Source organism: Amblyomma mixtum, chromosome 6, assembly GCF_055824585.1.
Source record: "Amblyomma mixtum isolate Tamu chromosome 6, ASM5582458v1, whole genome shotgun sequence".
Taxonomy (NCBI): Eukaryota; Metazoa; Arthropoda; class Arachnida; order Ixodida; family Ixodidae; genus Amblyomma; species Amblyomma mixtum.
Genome location: NC_143017.1, coordinates 144,905,289 through 144,913,003, shown reverse-complemented (window position 1 = coordinate 144,913,003; position 7,715 = coordinate 144,905,289). Strand labels below are relative to the sequence as shown.

General features: G+C 42.0%; 1 protein-coding gene across 2 annotated transcripts in view; it reads right to left on the bottom strand.

Annotated features, from left to right (window-relative positions):
• Positions 1–713: 713 nt before the first annotated feature.
• Positions 714–7,715, bottom strand: part of Stat92E (Signal transducer and transcription activator Stat92E) — a 102,763-nt gene continuing 95,761 nt past the window's right edge. For both annotated transcript variants that reach the window (XM_089549486.1, XM_089549487.1), the window contains exon 20: positions 714–7,692. The gene's annotated coding sequence lies outside the window, so the exon portion shown is untranslated. The remainder of the gene's footprint in view (positions 7,693–7,715) is intronic.

Here is a 7,715-nt window from a genome sequence, read left to right as displayed (position 1 = left end):
AGAACCTCCCAAATTTTATTTCACACAATTTTTTTCACCAGCCCTGTATCAGTAGTCCAATGTCTTCAGCTACACTTCGGTAGCTAGGTTACGCGAGTTGGCTGCCTGTTTTATACGTCAACTTTTCTGTAGCGGAAAGGACCGCCTTTCTCTGCCACCACGATAGTATAGTTGTGCAACACTCAGTGACGCAAAATGTGTGGTTTATTTCTTTAGGATGTCATGCATGCAAATCTGTACAATAGATTAATAGATTAGTGGTTGGTGCCCAAATCAGCCCTCTTGTTCACATACCTGTTCAAAGTGGGGTGCACACCAGCAGTGTGTGTGACGTCATTCTTCCAAGCACGGCCACAACGCAAATTTTAGATGGGGAAAGGAAACTGCTCGGCACATATGTTTAATACGTGTTGCCACTACTAGTGAATAAAAAACGCGCTGTTCTTCAGTATCATAGTGCTTTTGCATGTGTTTGGGAGTGTGTGCAATGTATTCGCACCACAGAAGCCGCCTTCAAAATGTAAGTTGTGGAGGTAAACCTTGAAAGTGCATTAATAAAAAAGATACATTGAATCTACACTCAAGAGCATGTTTGAACACCTAGCTTCTTAAGAAAATTGTACTGCTGAACACTGCAGTAGACAGAAATGACAGAAGCAGGATGGAAAAAACTTTTTCTATGCTTTCAACGCATTCAAACAGGAGACAACCGCTTCAATCAACAAGCGTTTTTAATCTACAAGGAAAGACAATGCACAGTGAAGTAAAACGTGGACGACAACAAGAGAAAATGAGACTGGTTGTCATGTAAAAAGAAGAGGCAAAACAAAATTGTCAGCTCTGCTTTGTACTTGAATCAAAAAGAACTCTTCTTTGATGGAGGTAACAAAACAAGTGTTTGACTGGCATCGACATTGGTGCAGAAGCTTTCATATCATCACCCCATGTCTATCACACGTTTGCGCGAAAACATCTGCAGTGTAGGTCGGACAATGGACGATGATGAGACGTACTTTGAACACTACACCACAGTACAAAACATGCGGTGATGCCACCGGACACAACAATGCTCACAGGCCACACGCTTCCATCTCCTTGCTTGAGCACACATCACCATCATTACTAACTCGTGCTTGTTTCTGCAGATAGATGTTGGGGGGGTTGAAAAAGCAGACCTGTATGTGGTATCAATTAAAGCCCAACACAACAAAGAAAAAGTGGTTACATTCAAAGTTCCTTTTTTCTAGGATGCAATCAAGGTAAATTAGACAGACAAACTGTTTTCTTTTTAGCTACAATATCTGATCACAATTCACAGAACATTCAAGTGATGTCTTGTACCACCTACTATAATTTCCAATATATGTCACTCCATTGATGGCAACAACAAATCTATTGGAATTACAAAAATGCCACAGTAACAGATGCTGAATACTGCACTTGCAATTCCAGAGAAATTTAGCACCAGAGGTTTGAGATGACAAATTTTTAAAGAACTTGAGAAAAATAACTGCAGTTTGGTTTCAAATTCAGTGCTTGACACATTTAAAAATTTTCAGCTTTTCTCTAATGTCAAGTGTTTTATTTATCTTTACTTATATGATCATTAATCAAGAAATCAAAACAGTCCAAGATAATTATCAATAAGATTGCTTCTGCTTCTGCCAGTGCAGCTTGAATATTTGAGATATCAACTTATAGCGTGCAACATATATTCTGTCCTGTGTTACATGCAAAAAAACTTGGAAGTGTTGTCAGAGCTTGTCATGAGCACATGGAGTGTTAACTTTTCATTTTTGTACACCTTTCTATCCAAAAAGAAAGTTACCCTACGAACCAACTCAGAATCGCCAGCGACATTTAGAATGCATAAAGGACAAAACATATTCTTGTGCAGCAGTGCAAAAGGCGCTTTCCACTGCTGCACCTCCTTTATGCGGACACAACAGCAGCATCGAGCAGCATGGATTCCTTTCTGTGCCAACAAGTATAGCAAAAATCAAATCTGGCCCTCACCATTTCAGGACAGTTGAAGACAAGCAGCTTTAAAACACAGAAAGATCAGCGTGACCAATATTCATTGCACACTTGAAACCGGCATGCTATGCCTCATTTGAAGCATTAGTATGCAAATGAATTCACGACATATGTATATCCACTTAAATAAACAAAAAGTATGTTAGGAAAGGGCATGTTTTGACAGCATTTCCATTTTCACCACAACTCTGCCTCGCCAGAGCAAGCAAAAAGCACTAGAGCACACTCTTGATGGCAAACTGTTTTGCATCTTTTCGTGCAAAGCTAAGCAGAGCTGTTTTTCGAACCAACTACGGATTAAGGATCGCATGCTAAGCCACCAAGCCTTACAACATTGAATCAAATCACAAACTGTAATTTAGATGAGGCGTGCACTAATGTCGCCTAGACCACTATGATGGCAAACTGTGAGTGAGCCTTACAACACGGCTTGCATGCAACATCATGAATGCCACAACAGCAAACGACCCATAGCTTCCACAGTGCCAGTGGTAACCGATGTGTGGGTAAGACACAAATGCGTAGCTTTACACGACGCTCCTCATTCATCAATGTAGCAATGCCTCTACAACCGGTAACTACGACAAAACCACGATTTGACGATCTCATAACCATACAGTAAAGTAAAGGAAGAGCAGGGATACCAGTGCACTGAAAGTAAACATGCAACCAGTCAAACTGAAAGAAACCTGAGAGTGAATATCAGGCTGCTCAAAACAGCACCTCTTTATAGCCTAATTCAATCACGCGAAACCCAAATTCTGAGCTGCTACTTGCAACAGGTTAAACTCAGAGCAAAACATTTCATTCTGGTTCAAGGTGTTTTCCCACATTCCACTACTTTAGTCTTGTCTTTTTTTTTTTTGAACAAAATGAAAAATTGCAAATTGTGGGATTTCATGTCTTGAAGTGACACATGGACTATGTGGGACGCCATAGTGGAGGGCTTCAAATAAATAAGACCACCTGGGGTTCTTTAACGTGTGCTGAAATTGCACATGGGTGCCTTTTGCATTCTGCCTCCATTGGAATGTGGTCGCGGCGGTCACGTCTCGATGGAGGCGAAACGTAAAAGGCGCCCGTGTGCTGTGCGATGTCAGTGCAGATTAAAGTAACAAGTTTTAAAACACTGACAAATGTCGACTTGCCAATATGACAAAGGTGAACTCTGGCACACAGCAGTCATTTCTTGGTTGCCTGTTCAAGCAACTGTGCCATGTGTTTCATGCGATTCGGGCTTCCTTACACAAGGACAAAGTAACTTCAAGTCTAAATTCCTCGAAGAGATAAGTGAATCCGAAAGGTTGCCAACAGAATGTGCAAGCTGCGGCCAACAGAATTCCCAGCTGTCAACCATAGCAGGCTTGCGTGCCTGTTAGCCTGTGAAAAGCAGTTGTCCATGGATTGAGTATCTGGGATGCAGCCTAATACTATAAAGCATGCAGACATAAGCAGAAAAAAAAAATGAACGATGGTTTTTGTCGTCATACGTAATAATTGCCCATGCTCACAGCATGAACTGGTACGAGAAACTGGCCACTTCTTGGTTCTCAGTGCAGGCAAACCTGAATGGTACTCCTAGGATTGCATAAACATGTAGCTATATTGCACATAATCCCCACACAATAGCGCCATCTGTTGTTCAAAAATGTAACAAAAAAATTTAATTCAATTAAAAAAAAAATTTTCTTAATGGGGCTCATCTGTATGTGATGTGCATGTGTGTATGCTGAGGAAAAGCAACTTTAAACAAGAAGAGAAGTGGCTGAAGACCTATATGTCAGCTTTGGAATAAAAAGCGCAATTTAACGCACAAGCCTCGTAAAACAAGTAAGACCTCTTGTAGACGGCAGCTGCCGCCACGAAATGTCCAACAACTTCTGCATGTTGTTTACAAAAATGCGCCGTCAACAGCATCAACACCAGCATGGGTATTTATGGAACGCAACCTCGACACAATGCGGTCATGCTATGTCCAAGTACTCACATAGATCTATATTCTGCCTCACAGCCAAAGGAATGAGCACTACTAATGAACAAGTGCATGTTCCAAAGCTAGCACTGGCCTATGTACAACGATTCACGCACCACTGGGAACAAGAAGACGAGTTATTTGTAGCCAGCAGTTTCTCATGCAATAAATAATGGCAGAAAGAAAAAAAAAAGAGATATTTCAAAGTGGGCACCTGACCTAGTGCGGCGCCACAAAAAGAAATTGCCATCTAAAATGATGAAAAATACAGAAAAGAGCCTCCTCAAGCTACAGTGGTATACACAGTGTGCTTGCTACAAGAGAGACAGCGTACAGGGACAAATAAGGAGAGTGCTGTCACTGTGCTGTCACAAATCAACTGGTGCATGCCTGTGCTCTACGATCTTACACCACTAATGGACGATCAGCAGATGTGTCAGAAACAAAAAGCAGAATGTGCATTCACACAAGCATAAGCTAACACCATTTCCAAATAATTCAGTTTCAGGGGTCAGGGGTGCAATGTGTGTGTGTGTGTGGGGGGGGGGGGGGGGGGGGGGTCAGCAGATAAGTATAGCAACACGTCCTTTTCCACTTTCTAGAAAGAAGGGGAGAATAAACACGGCGTCTGAAATGTCGCCGCAACTTCCTGCCTTCACAACTGCTCAGAATGGTCCAACATGACAATGTAAAATCCAACAAACATGACTATCGCCGGCAATACAGCTTTGTCCAGCACAGTTTCCAAGTGAAGAATCTCACTGTCCCGTCCATACACGTTTTGCCAAAAATATGAAAAGGTAATCTCCAAGCACCCTTGAATGTACACTTTCACTCCTGAATGCAGTTAATGCACACCCTTTGCCCCCTGTATTCACACCTTCGGCAGCTACCTACGGCAGTGGTGCTTGTATTTTCTAGAATGCACTGTTCCGCAAGTGCCAATTATGAGAGTAGTCTCCAGAAAAGTGGACGAGATCAAGGGTAATAAGATCGTCAGCCTTCATAGTCGTCCAACAAACCCTGTTCTTACGAAGAACAGGTGCAAAAGTACCCAAAGCACCAGTACGCATACTTAGTACAACTACCACTTTTGTGCAACTTGTCTAAACCAGCCTTAGGCACCCTAAGAAAATCTAAAAGATGTGCATGAAACTGTAGTGAGGCTGCACTCACTTAGCCAAGATGAAACATTGCACACTGGTCTCTTCATGCAAAGGGGAAAAACTTAAGTGATGTCAATATTTTACTCAGCATGCACATACAATGTGCAGAAGGAAGTATGCGATTCCTGCAAGAATGATGTGCTAAGAAGTTAAGAAGAAGAAGCCACACTGGGTAAAAGGTAAATTTTCCCTCTCACTTGAAATAAAAAGGAATAACCCAGTCACTCAATTATGATAGTGACACACAAAGCAAAAAAGAAAAAAAAAAGGAACTCGAGATCAGTGACAAAAGTCACACACTCACAGCAGTACACAGAATCTCCATGCATCCACACACAAATAAGCATTACAACACATAGCACTCTTATCTACAAATAAACATAAAAGGCCATGTCCTAAAAAGTAGAGAAGCAATACCACAAAATATGAGAAGCAAAACAAAGAACAAAGGTGCTTAAGAACACATAAGGAACAAAAAATGAACAAGCACAGAGTAGTTCGTCGAGAATGAAACTTGTGCTGAAAGATTTTTTCCCCACCCAAAATGAATCAGTTGAAGTACGAAAACATACCAAGTTGCAAATGAGGCTAATAAGATTGCAAAGCTAGCCTGCATAAGCAAGGTAAGAAACCACTTTTAAAAGAAAATGAGCCTGTCCTTGAAGCCTCACCAACATGTATTTTTTAAGCAAACCAGAAGCCCTTGACACCTGCAGAGATTTCTTCACTGTGCCAAAGAAGAGAATAAAACTGAATGTTAACAACAGATGGCACAAGTTACCAAAATAGCTAGCATTTCTCATGCCTTTACTTGTAGAGAGAGCTTCATTGTGCCTGGAATTATAGTCTGCCTCACAAGAAAAAATTCAGACTTTAAAAATGCACGGGTATATGCTTCTCTCACAAAAGTGCAAGTAAAAAATTTTTAAAGCTTTTCAAACGGGCATCATGAATAGTAAGGTATCAGAGCACAGGCCTATGCTTTGTAGTGCTTGCTACAGTAGAAACTGCTAATGCAAAACTTATTCTAGCTTCAAGTTGATTTCCAAATCACTTGAAATTCAACAGTACAACCATTAGGAAACAATATGCAGCCCAGAAATACACTTATGCTGAACAGACATATGCAGTGCATGTGTCCATAAGTGCTGTTTGCTTTGTGGCATCACAAAAGCACCGTGCCAATGATGGGCTGTACGCTGACCACAGTTCCAAGGATATATGGGAGAGGAAGTCTACAGAGGCACCGATGCGAGCAGACAGATAGCATCACACAACAAACAGACATCACTAAAAGAGCATGCACTGGTGACACCTTGTGACCAGAAAGCAAACTTCCCACACTGCACTTTAGCATGAATGACAAAAAAAAAAGGCCATCGACCACATTTCAAAGAGTACAAACGTGCTCACAGTGATGAAAATGACCACAAAATGTTTCAAGGTAAACTTGAAAGTCAAGAAAGATGCAAAAGGTGGGAGATTGATAGTTGTTTTCCCAGCCACTAGATGCCAGCAGCATGCAAGTGGCTCCAAGCTACACAACGCTGTGTGTGATGCCATGCCAGCTTCCCATCACATATATTTTTGTTCTGTGGTCCGAGGGCTCATCTACGTAGCAATGTGACACAGTACTATTTTTCCACCACTTTCGGCCATATTAAAAGACACCACAGGTGTGGTGCCAGTGACTTCAAGAGTGGAATGCTGAGTTACCATGCACAATTTTTGTGCAGTAAGCAATTATGTCCGCGAGAGTTCAGCAACGGACCTGGTCGCTGGCTATGGTAGCCTGAAGGCCACGCCTTTGGCTGCTGTCTCACAATAGTGCTACAACGACATTTCCAAAGCTTATAAGCTGGCATTACCCTAAACTAGTTCACCTGCCACTGAAGTGCGACTGTAAGTTCACTGCAGGTAGCTCTCAGTAAGAGTGATGGTTTCACTCGATTCCAACGTTAAAACTTCTACCAAGAAGTTAAGCTCCCAGTACAAGCACAGGTGCGTAGTAAACTAAGGTGTGGTTACTCACGCCCAAACTAATAAAAATGTTAAAATGCACCAGGTGTTAAGTGAATGCAGGCTCCAACAACTTCCTTTTACAGAACCTTGAGACTAGGAGATGGTCAGCACAAGGAATTATTTTAAAAGAGGTGTGAACAAGTGCAGACACAAAAGTTGAACACTCTGCATGGTCGTTAGAAAGTGTGCTGGTGTTAAAAGCAACAATCGAGGGCTACCCCAGGGGAGTGCCGGCAGAATCACGAAATCACTGCGGCTTCTGTGTAGCACAGACTGCAGAGATGTACAGACTGCACGGACATAAAGCTCAGAAAAAATGGAGCTTGAGGAGGAGGTGCCTCACAGTGGGCAACAAGTGTGAAGATCCACACTCACAAACACACACAAATAAAGGAAAAAAAAAACGAAGAACAGTCTTCCTTAAACACTTTGCCCACGACATTCCCGGCCTCGGCCTGTTGTCACACGTCAGCGCTGTGTTAGTACTGATGTCCCCTGAAAGAGAACAAAAGAAACCA